The sequence below is a fragment of the Stenella coeruleoalba genome (assembly GCF_951394435.1).
Source record: "Stenella coeruleoalba genome assembly, contig: scaffold_104, whole genome shotgun sequence".
Classification (NCBI taxonomy): domain Eukaryota; kingdom Metazoa; phylum Chordata; class Mammalia; order Artiodactyla; family Delphinidae; genus Stenella; species Stenella coeruleoalba.
This window is the reverse complement of record NW_027646183.1, coordinates 1,105,057-1,117,126: the sequence shown is the minus strand read 5'-3', so window position 1 is coordinate 1,117,126 and position 12,070 is coordinate 1,105,057. Positions and strand designations below refer to the sequence as shown.

The 12,070-nt window shown below is 61.1% G+C and overlaps 1 long non-coding RNA gene across 1 annotated transcript in view; it reads left to right on the top strand.

Annotated features, from left to right (window-relative positions):
- Positions 1 to 12,070, top strand: part of LOC307181275 — a 159,126-nt gene that overhangs the window by 47,592 nt on the left and 99,464 nt on the right. The window lies entirely within an intron of this gene.

The following is a 12,070-nucleotide window of genomic DNA, read 5'->3' as shown; positions in this document are numbered from 1 at the left end:
GGGTTAGGGTTCGGGCTAGGGTTAGGGTTAGGGGACGGGGACGGTTTAGGGTCCAGGTGAGGGTACGGCAACGCTTTAGGGGGAGCGTGCGTGTGAGGGCGCGCGTTAATGTTAGCGTATGGCTTAGGATTAGGGGACGGGTGAGGGTCAGGCTTCTGGGAAGGGTTAGGGTCAGGGTTCGGGCTAGGGTTAGGGTTAGGGGACGGGGACGGTTTAGGGTCCAGGTGAGGGTACGGCAACGCTTTAGGGGGAGCGTGCGTGTGAGGGCGCGGGTTAGTGTTAGCGTACGGGTTAGGATTAGGGGAAGGGTGAGGGTCAGGCTTCGGGGAAGGGTTAGGGTTAGGGTTCGGGCTAGGGTTACGGTTAGGGGACGGGGACGGTTTAGGGTCCAAGGGAGGGTACGGCAACGCTTTAGGGGGAGCGTGCGTGTGAGGGCGCGCATTAGTGTTAGCGTGCGGCTTAGGATTAGGGGAAGGGTGAGGGTCAGGCTTCGGGGAAGGGTTAGGGTTAGGGTTCGGGCTAGGGTTAGGGTTAGGGGACGGGGACGGTTTAGGGTCCAGGTGAGTGTACGGCAACGCTTTAGGGGGAGCGTGCGTGTGAGGGCGCGGGTTATTGTTAGCGTACGGCTTAGGATTAGGGGACGGGTGAGGGTCAGGCTTCGGGGAAGGGTTAGGGTTAGGGTTTGGGCTAGGGTTAGGGTTAGGGGACGTGGACGGTTTAGGGTCCAGGTGAGGGTACGGCAACGCTTTAGGGGGAGCGTGCGTGTGAGGGCGCGGGTTAGTGTTAGCGTACGGGTTAGGATTAGGGGACGAGTGAGGGTCAGGCTTCGGGGAAGGGTTAGGGTTAGGGTTCGGGCTAGGGTTAGGGTTAGGGGACGGGGACGGTTTAGGGTCCAGGTGAGGGTACAGCAATGCTTTAGGGGGAGCGTGCGTGTGAGGGCGCGGATTAGTGTTAGCGTACGGGTTAGGATTAGGGGAAGGGTGAGGTTCAGGCTTCGGGGAAGGGTTAGGGTTAGGGTTCGGGCTAGGGTTAGGGTTAGGGGACGGGGACGGTTTAGGGTCCAGGTGAGGGTACGGCAACGCTTTAGGGGGAGCGTGCGTGTGAGGGCGCGGGTTAGTGTTAGCGTACGGGTTAGGATTAGGGGACGGGTGAGGGTCAGGCTTCTGGGAAGGGTTAGGGTTAGGGTTCGGGCTAGGTTTAGGGTTAGGGGACGGGGACGGTTTAGGGTCCAGGTGAGGGTACGGCAACGCTTTAGGGGGAGCGTGCATGTGAGGGCGCGGGTTAGTGTTAGCGTACGGGTTAGGATTAGGGGACGGGTGAGGGTCAGGCTTCGGGGAAGGGTTAGGGTTAGGGTTCGGGCTAGGGTTAGGGTTAGGGGACGGGGACGGTTTCGGGTCCAAGTGAGGGTACGGCAACGCTTTAGGGGGAGCGTGCGTGTGAGGGCGCGGGTTAGTGTTAGCGTACGGGTTAGAATTAGGTGACGGGTGAGGGTCAGGCTTCGGGGAAGGGTTAGGGTTAGGGTTCGGGCTAGGGTTAAGGTTAGGGGACGGTTACGGTTTAGGGTTCAGGTGAGGGTACGGCAACGCTTTAGGGGGAGCGTGCGTGTGAGGGCGCGGGTTAGTGTTAGCGTACGGCTTAGGATTAGGGGACGGGTGAGGGTCAGGCTTCGGGGAAGGGTTAGGGTTAGGGTTCGGGCTACGGTTAGGGTTAGGGGACGGGGACGGTTTAGGGTCCAGGTGAGCGTACGGCAACACTTTAGGGGGAGCGTGCGTGTGAGGGCACGGGTTAGTGTTAGCGTACGGGTTAGGATTAAGGGACGGGTGAGGGTCAGGCTTCGGGGAAGGGTTAGGGTTAGGGTTCGGGCTAGGGTTAGGGTTAGGGGACGGGGACGGTTTAGGGTCCAGGTGAGGGTACGGCAACGCTTTAGGGGGAGCGTGCGTGTGAGGGCGCGGGTTAGTGTTAGCGTACGGGTTAGGATTAGGGGACGGGTGAGGGTCAGGCTTCGGGGAAGGGTTAGGGTTAGGGTTCGGGCTAGGGTTAGGGTTAGGGGACGGGGACGGTTTCGGGTCCAGGTGAGGGTACGGCAACGCTTTAGGGGGAGCGTGCGTGTGAGGGCACGCGTTAGTGTTAGCGTACGGGTTAGGATTAGGGGACGGGTGAGGGTCAGGCTTCGGGGAAGGGTTAGGGTTAGGGTTCGGGCTAGGGTTAGGGTTAGGGGACGGGGACGGTTTAGGGTCCAGGAGAGGGTACGGCAACGCTTTAGGGGGAGCGTGCGTGTGAGGGCGCGCGTTAGTGTTAGCGTACGGCTTAGGATTAGGGAACGGGTGAGGGTCAGGCTTCGGGGAAGGGTTAGGGTTAGGGTTCGGGCTAGGGTTACGGTTAGGGGACGGGGACGGTTTAGGGTCCAAGTGAGGGTACGGCAACGCTTTAGGGGGAGCGTGCGTGTGAGGGCGCGCGTTAGTGTTAGCGTGCGGCTTAGGATTAGGGGAAGGGTGAGGGTCAGGCTTCGGGGAAGGGTTAGGGTTAGGGTTCGGGCTAGGGTTAGGGTTAGGGGACGGGGACGGTTTAGGGTCCAGGTGAGTGTACGGCAACGCTTTAGGGGGTGCGTGCGTGTGAGGGCGCGGGTTATTGTTAGCGTACGGCTTAGGATTAGGGGACGGGTGAGGGTCAGGCTTCGGGGAAGGGTTAGGGTTAGGGTTTGGGCTAGGGTTAGGGTTAGGGGACGGGGACGGTTTAGGGTCCAGGTGAGGGTACGGCAACGCTTTAGGGGGAGCGTGCGTGTGAGGGCGCGGGTTAGTGTTAGCGTACGGGTTAGGATTAGGGGACGAGTGAGGGTCAGGCTTCGGGGAAGGGTTAGGGTTAGGGTTCGGGCTAGGGTTAGGGTTAGGGGACGGGGACGGTTTAGGGTCCAGGTGAGGGTACGGCAACGCTTTAGGGGGAGCGTGCGTGTGAGGGCGCGGGTTAGTGTTAGCGTACGGGTTAGGATTAGGGGACGGGTGAGGTTCAGGCTTCGGGGAAGGGTTAGGGTTAGTGTTCGGGCTAGGGTTAGGGTTAGGGGACGGGGACGGTTTAGGGTCCAGGTGAGGGTACGGCAACGCTTTAGGGGGAGCGTGCGTGTGAGGGCGCGGGTTAGTGTTAGCGTACGGGTTAGGATTAGGGGACGGGTGAGGGTCAGGCTTCGGGGAAGGGTTAGGGTTAGGGTTCGGGCTAGGGTTAGGGTTAGGGGACGGGGACGGTTTCGGGTCCAGGTGAGGGTACGGCAACGCTTTAGGGGGAGCGTGCGTGTGAGGGCGCGGGTTAGTGTTAGCGTACGGGTTAGGATTAGGGGACGGGTGAGGGTCAGGCTTCGGGGAAGGGTTAGGGTTAGGGTTCGGGCTAGGGTTAGGGTTAGGGGACGGGGACGGTTTCGGGTCCAGGTGAGGGTACGGCAACGTTATAGGGGGAGCGTGCGTGTGAGGGTGCGGGTTAATGATAGCGTACGGGTTAGGATTAGGGGACGGGTGAGGGTCAGGCTTCGGGGAAGGGTTAGGGTTAGGGTTCGGGCTAGGGTTAGGGTTAGGGGACGGGGACGGTTTAGGGTCCAGGTGAGGGTACGGCAACGCTTTAGGGGGAGCGTGCGTGTGAGGGCGCGGGTTAGTGTTAGCGTACGGGTTAGGATTAGGGGACGGGTGAGGGTCAGGCTTCGGGGAAGGGTTAGGGTTAGGGTTCGGGCTAGGGTTAGGGTTAGGGGACGGGGACGGTTTAGGGTCCAAGTGAGGGTACGGCAACGCTTTAGGGGGAGCGTGCGTGTGAGGGCGTGCGTTAGTGTTAGCGTGCGGCTTAGGATTAGGGGACGGGTGAGGGTCAGGCTTCGGGGAAGGGTTAGGGTTAGGGTTCGGGCTAGGGTTAGGGTTAGGGGACGGGGACGGTTTAGGGTCCAGGTGAGGGTACGGCAACGCTTTAGGGGGAGCGTGCGTGTGAGGGCGCGGGTTAGTGTTAGCGTACGGCTTAGGATTAGGGGACGGGTGAGGGTCAGGCTTCGGGGAAGGGTTAGGGTTAGGGTTCGGGCTAGGGTTAGGGTTAGGGGATGGGGAAGGTTTGGGGTCCAGGTGAGGGTACGGCAACGCTTTAGGGGGAGCGTGCGTGTGAGGGCGCGGGTTAGTGTTAGCGTACGGGTTAGGATTAGGGGACGGGTGAGGGTCAGGCTTCGGGGAAGGGTTAGGGTTAGGGTTCGGGCTAGGGTTAGGGTTAGGGGACGGGGACGGTTTAGGGTCCAGGTGAGGGTACGGCAACGCTTTAGGGGGAGCGTGCGTGTGAGGGCGCGGGTTAGTGTTAGCGTACGGGTTAGGATTAGGGGACGGGTGAGGGTCAGGCTTCTGGGAAGGGTTAGGGTTAGGGTTCGGGCTAGGGTTAGGGTTAGGGGACGGGGACGGTTTAGGGTCCAGGTGAGGGTACGGCAATGTTTTAGGGGGAGCGTGCGTGTGAGGGCGCGGGTTAGTGTTAGCGTACGGGTTAGGATTAGGGGACGGGTGAGGGTCAGGCTTCGGGGAAGGGTTAGGGTTAGGGTTCGGGCTAGGGTTAGGGTTAAGGGATGGGGACGGTTTAGGGTCCAGGTGAGGGTACGGCAACGCTTTAGGGGGAGCGTGCGTGTGAGGGCGCGTGTTAGTGTTAGCGTACGGGTTAGGATTAGGGGACGGGTGAGGGTCAGGCTTCGGGGAAGGGTTAGGGTTAGGGTTCGGGCTAGGGTTAGGGTTAGGGGACGGGGACGGTTTAGGGTCCAGGTGAGGGTACGGCAACGCTTTAGGGGGAGCGTGCGTGTGAGGGCGCGGGTTAGTGTTAGCGTACGGGTTAGGATTAGGGGACGGGTGAGGGTCAGGCTTCGGGGAAGGGTTAGGGTTAGGGTTCGGGCTAGGGTTAGGGTTAGGGGATGGGGAAGGTTTGGGGTCCAGGTGAGGGTACGGCAACGCTTTAGGGGGAGCGTGCGTGTGAGGGCGCGGGTTAGTGTTAGCGTACGGGTTAGGATTAGGGGACGGGTGAGGGTCAGGCTTCGGGGAAGGTTTAGGGTTAGGGTTCGGGCTAGGGTAGGGGTTAAGGGACGGGGACGGTTTAGGGTCCAGGTGAGGGTACAGCAACGCTTTAGGGGGAGCGTGCGTGTGAGGACGCGGGTTAGTCTTAGCGTACGGGTTAGGATTAGGGAACGGGTGAGGGTCAGGCATCGGGGAAGGGTTAGGGTTAGGGTTCGGGCTAGGGTTAGGGTTAGGGGACGGGGACGGTTTAGGGTCCAGGTGAGGGTACGGCAACGCTTTAGGGGGAGCGTACGTGTGAGGGCGCGGGTTACTGTTAGCGTACGGGTTAGGATTAGGGGACGGGTGAGGGTCAGGCTTCGGGGAAGGGTTAGGGTTAGGGTTCGGGCTAGGGTTAGGGTTAGGGGACGGTTACGGTTTAGGGTTCAGGTGAGGGTACGGCAACGCTTTAGGGGGAGCGTGCGTGTGAGGGCGCGGGTTAGTGTTAGCGTACGGCTTAGGATTAGGGGAGGGGTGAGGGTCAGGCTTCGGGGAAGGGTTAGGGTTAGGGTTCGGGCTACGGTTAGGGTTAGGGGACGGGGAAGGTTTAGGGTCCAGGTGAGGGTACGGCAAGGCTTTAGGGGGAGCGTGCGTGTGAGGGCGCGGGTTAGTGTTAGCGTACGGGTTAGGATTAGGGGACGGGTGAGGGTCAGGCTCTGGGAAGGGTTAGGGTTAGGGTTCGGGCTAGGGTTAGGGTTAGGGGACGGGGACGGTTTAGGGTCCAGGTGAGGGTACGGCAACGCTTTAGGGGGAGCGTGCGTGTGAGGGCGCAGGTTAGTGTTAGCGTACGGGTTAGGATTAGGGGACGGGTGAGGGTCAGGCTTCGGGGAAGGGTTAGGGTTAGGGTTCGGGCTAGGGTTAGGGTTAGGGGACGGGGACGGTTTCGGGTCCAGGTGAGGGTACGGCAACGCTTTAGGGGGAGCGTGCGTGTGAGGGCACGCGTTAGTGTTAGCGTACGGGTTAGGATTAGGGGACGGGTGAGGGTCAGGCTTCGGGAAAGGGATAGGGTTAGGGTTCTGGCTAGGGTTAGGGTTAGGGGACGGGGACGGTTTAGGGTCCAGGTGAGGGTACGGCAACGCTTTAGGGGGAGCGTGCGTGTGAGGGCGCGTGTTAGTGTTAGCGTACGGGTTAGGATTAGGGGACGGGTGAGGGTCAGGCTTCGGGGAAGGGTTAGGGTTAGGGTTCGGGCTAGGGTTAGGGTTAGGGGACGGGGACGGTTTAGGGTCCAGGTGAGGGTACGGCAACGCTTTAGGGGGAGCGTGCGTGTGAGGGCGCGGGTTAGTGTTAGCGTACGCTTAGGATTAGGGGACGGGTGAGGGTCAGGCTTCGGGGAAGGGTTAGGGTTAGGGTTCGGGCTAGGGTTAGGGTTAGGGGACGGGGATGGTTTCGGGTCCAGGTGAGGGTACGGCAACGTTTTAGGGAGGCGTGCATGTGAGGGCGCGGGTTAGTGTTAGCGTACGGGTTAGGATTAGGGGACGGGTGAGGGTCAGGCTTCGGGGAAGGGTTAGGGTTAGGGTTCGGGCTAGGGTTAGGGTTAGGGGACGGGGACGGTTTAGGGTCCAGGTGAGGGTACGGCAACGCTTTAGGGGGAGCGTGCGTGTGAGGGCGCGTGTTAGTGTTAGCGTACGGGTTAGGATTAGGGGACGGGTGAGGGTCAGGCTTCGGGGAAGGGTTAGGGTTAGGGTTCGGGCTAGGGTTAGGGTTAGGGGACGGGGACGGTTTAGGGTCCAGGTGAGGGTACAGCAACGCTTTAGGGGGAGCGTGCGTGTGAGGGCGTGGGTTAGTGTTAGCGTACGGGTTAGGATTAGGGGACGGGTGAGGGTCAGGCTTCGGGGAAGGGTTAGGGTTAGGGTTCGGGCTAGGGTTAGGGTTAGGGGACGGGGACGGTTTCGGGTCCAGCTGAGGGTACGGCAACGCTTTACGGGGAGCGTGCATGTGAGGGCGCGGGTTAGTGTTAGCGTACGGGTTAGGATTAGGGGACGGGTGAGGGTCAGGCTTCGGGGAAGGGTTAGGGTTAGGGTTCGGGCTAGGGTTAGGGTTAGGGGACGGGGACGGTTTAGGGTCCAGGTGAGGGTACGGCAACGCTTTAGGGGGAGCGTGCGTGTGAGGGCGCGGGTTAGTGTTAGCGTACGGGTTAGGATTAGGGGACGGGTGAGGGTCAGGCTTCTGGGAAGGGTTAGGGTTAGGGTTCGGGCTAGGGTTAGGGTTAGGGGACGGGGACGGTTTAGGGTCCAAGTGAGGGTACGGCAACGCTTTAGGGGGAGAGTGCGTGTGAGGGCGTGCGTTAGTGTTAGCGTGCGGCTTAGGATTAGGGGACGGGTGAGGGTCAGGCTTCGGGGAAGGGTTAGGGTTAGGGTTCGGGCTAGGGTTAGGGTTAGGGGACGGGGACGGTTTAGGGTCCAGGTGAGGGTACGGCAACGCTTTAGGGGGAGCGTGCGTGTGAGGGCGCGGGTTAGTGTTAGCGTACGGCTTAGGATTAGGGGACGGGTGAGTGTCAGGCTTCGGGGAAGGGTTAGGGTTAGGGTTCGGGCTAGGGTTAGGTTTAGGGGACGGGGACGGTTTCGGGTCCAGGTGAGGGTACGGCAACGTTTTAGGGGGAGCGTGCGTGTGAGGGCGCGGGTTAATGATAGCGTACGGGTTAGGATTAGGGGACGGGTGAGGGTCAGGATTCGGGGAAGGGTTAGGGTTAGGGTTCGGGCTAGGGTTAGGGTTAGGGGACGGGGACGGTTTAGGGTCCAGGTGAGGGTACGGCAACGCTTTAGGGGGAGCGTGCGTGTGAGGGCGCGGGTTAGTGTTAGCGTACGGGTTAGGATTAGGGGACGGGTGAGGGTCAGGCTTCTGGGAAGGGTTAGGGTTAGGGTTCGGGCTAGGGTTAGGGTTAGGGGACGGGGACGGTTTAGGGTCCAGGTGAGGGTACGGCAATGTTTTAGGGGGAGCGTGCGTGTGAGGGCGCGGGTTAGTGTTAGCGTACGGGTTAGGATTAGGGGACGGGTGAGGGTCAGGCTTCGGGGAAGGGTTAGGGTTAGGGTTCGGGCTAGGGTTAGGGTTAAGGGATGGGGACGGTTTAGGGTCCAGGTGAGGGTACGGCAACGCTTTAGGGGGAGCGTGCGTGTGAGGGCGCGTGTTAGTGTTAGCGTACGGGTTAGGATTAGGGGACGGGTGAGGGTCAGGCTTCGGGGAAGGGTTAGGGTTAGGGTTCAGGCTAGGGTTAGGGTTAGGGGACGGGGACGGTTTAGGGTCCAGGTGAGGGTACGGCAACGCTTTAGGGGGAGCGTGCGTGTGAGGGCGCGGGTTAGTGTTAGCGTACGGGTTAGGATTAGGGGACGGGTGAGGGTCAGGCTTCGGGGAAGGGTTAGGGTTAGGGTTCGGGCTAGGGTTAGGGTTAGGGGATGGGGAAGGTTTGGGGTCCAGGTGAGGGTACGGCAACGCTTTAGGGGGAGCGTGCGTGTGAGGGCGCGGGTTAGTGTTAGCGTACGGGTTAGGATTAGGGGACGGGTGAGGGTCAGGCTTCGGGGAAGGTTTAGGGTTAGGGTTCGGGCTAGGGTAGGGGTTAAGGGACGGGGACGGTTTAGGGTCCAGGTGAGGGTACAGCAACGCTTTAGGGGGAGCGTGCGTGTGAGGACGCGGGTTAGTCTTAGCGTACGGGTTAGGATTAGGGAACGGGTGAGGGTCAGGCATCGGGGAAGGGTTAGGGTTAGGGTTCGGGCTAGGGTTAGGGTTAGGGGACGGGGACGGTTTAGGGTCCAGGTGAGGGTACGGCAACGCTTTAGGGGGAGCGTACGTGTGAGGGCGCGGGTTACTGTTAGCGTACGGGTTAGGATTAGGGGACGGGTGAGGGTCAGGCTTCGGGGAAGGGTTAGGGTTAGGGTTCGGGCTAGGGTTAGGGTTAGGGGACGGGGACGGTTTCGGGTCCAGGTGAGGGTACGGCAACGCTTTAGGGGGAGCGTGCGTGTGAGGGCGCGGGTTAGTCTTAGAGTACGGGTTAGGATTAGGGGATGGGTGAGGGTCAGGCTTCGGGGAAGGGTTAGGGTTAGGGTTCGGGCTAGGGTTAGGGTTAGGGGACGGGGACGGTTTAGGGTCCAGGTGAGGGTACGGCAACGCTTTAGGGGGAGCGTGCGTGTGAGGGCGCGGGTTAGTGTTAGCGTACGGCTTAGGATTAGGGGACGGGTGAGGGTCAGGCTTCGGGGAAGGGTTAGGGTTAGGGTTCGGGCTACGGTTAGGGTTAGGGGACGGGGAAGGTTTAGGGTCCAGGTGAGGGTACGGCAACGCTTTAGGGGGAGCGTGCGTGTGAGGGCGCGGGTTAGTGTTAGCGTACGGGTTAGGATTAGGGGACGGGTGAGGGTCAGGCTTCTGGGAAGGGTTAGGGTTAGGGTTCGGGCTAGGGTTAGGGTTAGGGGACGGGGACGGTTTCGGGTCCAGGTGAGGGTACGGCAACGCTTTAGGGGGAGCGTGCGTGTGAGGGCACGCGTTAGTGTTAGCGTACGGGTTAGGATTAGGGGACGGGTGAGGGTCAGGCTTCGGGAAAGGGATAGGGTTAGGGTTCTGGCTAGGGTTAGGGTTAGGGGACGGGGACGGTTTAGGGTCCAGGTGAGGGTACGGCAACGCTTTAGGGGGAGCGTGCGTGTGAGGGCGCGTGTTAGTGTTAGCGTACGGGTTAGGATTAGGGGACGGGTGAGGGTCAGGCTTTGGGGAAGGGTTAGGGTTAGGGTTCGGGCTAGGGTTAGTGTTAGGGGACGGGGACGGTTTAGGGTCCAGGTGAGGGTACGGCAACGCTTTAGGGGGAGCGTGCGTGTGAGGGCGCGGGTTAGTGTTAGCGTACGCTTAGGATTAGGGGACGGGTGAGGGTCAGGCTTCGGGGAAGGGTTAGGGTTAGGGTTCGGGCTAGGGTTAGGGTTAGGGGACGGGGACGGTTTCGGGTCCAGGTGAGGGTACGGCAACGTTTTAGGGGGAGCGTGCATGTGAGGGCGCGGGTTAGTGTTAGCGTACGGGTTAGGATTAGGGGACGGGTGAGGGTCAGGCTTCGGGGAAGGGTTAGGGTTAGGGTTCGGGCTAGGGTTAGGGTTAGGGGACGGGGACGGTTTAGGGTCCAGGTGAGGGTACGGCAACGCTTTAGGGGGAGCGTGCGTGTGAGGGCGCGTGTTAGTGTTAGCGTACGGGTTAGGATTAGGGGACGGGTGAGGGTCAGGCTTCGGGGAAGGGTTAGGGTTAGGGTTCGGGCTAGGGTTACGGTTAGGGGACGGGGACGGTTTAGGGTCCAGGTGAGGGTACAGCAACGCTTTAGGGGGAGCGTGCGTGTGAGGGCGCGGGTTAGTGTTAGCGTACGGGTTAGGATTAGGGGACGGGTGAGGGTCAGGCTTCGGGGAAGGGTTAGGGTTAGGGTTCGGGCTAGGGTTAGGGTTAGGGGACGGGGACGGTTTCGGGTCCAGCTGAGGGTACGGCAACGCTTTACGGGGAGCGTGCATGTGAGGGCGCGGGTTAGTGTTAGCGTACGGGTTAGGATTAGGGGACGGGTGAGGTTCAGGCTTCGGGGAAGGGTTAGGGTTAGGGTTCGGGCTAGGGTTAGGGTTAGGGGACGGGGACGGTTTAGGGTCCAGGTGAGGGTACGGCAACGCTTTAGGGGGAGCGTGCGTGTGAGGGCGCGGGTTAGTGTTAGCGTACGGGTTAGGATTAGGGGACGGGTGAGGGTCAGGCTTCGGGGAAGGGTTAGGGTTAGGGTTCGGGCTAGGGTTAGGGTTAGGGGACGGGGACGGTTTAGGGTCCAGGTGAGGGTACGGCAACGCTTTAGGGGGAGCGTGCGTGTGAGGGCGCGGGTTAGTGTTAGCGTACGGGTTAGGATTAGGGGACGGGTGAGGGTCAGGCTTCGGGGAAGGGTTAGGGTTAGGGTTCGGGCTAGGGTTAGGGTTAGGGGACGGGGACGGTTTCGGGTCCAGGTGAGGGTACGGCAACGTTATAGGGGGAGCGTGCGTGTGAGGGTGCGGGTTAATGATAGCGTACGGGTTAGGATTAGGGGACGGGTGAGGGTCAGGCTTCGGGGAAGGGTTAGGGTTAGGGTTCGGGCTAGGGTTAGGGTTAGGGGACGGGGACGGTTTAGGGTCCAGGTGAGGGTACGGCAACGCTTTAGGGGGAGCGTGCGTGTGAGGGCGCGGGTTAGTGTTAGCGTACGGGTTAGGATTAGGGGACGGGTGAGGGTCAGGCTTCGGGGAAGGGTTAGGGTTAGGGTTCGGGCTAGGGTTAGGGTTAGGGGACGGGGACGGTTTAGGGTCCAGGTGAGGGTACAGCAACGCTTTAGGGGGAGCGTGCGTGTGAGGGCGCGGGTTAGTGTTAGCGTACGGGTTAGGATTAGGGGACGGGTGAGGGTCAGGCTTCGGGGAAGGGTTAGGGTTAGGGTTCGGGCTAGGGTTAGGGTTAGGGGACGGGGACGGTTTCGGGTCCAGCTGAGGGTACGGCAACGCTTTAGGGGGAGCGTGCGTGTGAGGGCGCGGGTTAGTGTTAGCGTACGGGTTAGGATTAGGGGACGGGTGAGGGTCAGGCTTCGGGGAAGGGTTAGGGTTAGGGTTCGGGCTAGGGTTAGGGTTAGGGGACGGGGACGGTTTCGGGTCCAGGTGAGGGTACGGCAACGCTTTAGGGGGAGCGTGCGTGTGAGGGCGCGGGTTAGTCTTAGAGTACGGGTTAGGATTAGGGGATGGGTGAGGGTCAGGCTTCGGGGAAGGGTTAGGGTTAGGGTTCGGGCTAGGGTTAGGGTTAGGGGACGGGGACGGTTTAGGGTCCAGGTGAGGGTACGGCAACGCTTTAGGGGGAGCGTGCGTGTGAGGGCGCGGGTTAGTGTTAGCGTACGGCTTAGGATTAGGGGACGGGTGAGGGTCAGGCTTCGGGGAAGGGTTAGGGTTAGGGTTCGGGCTACGGTTAGGGTTAGGGGACGGGGAAGGTTTAGGGTCCAGGTGAGGGTACGGCAACGCTTTAGGGGGAGCGTGCGTGTGAGGGCGCGGGTTAGTGTTAGCGTACGGGTTAGGATTAGGGGACGGGTGAGG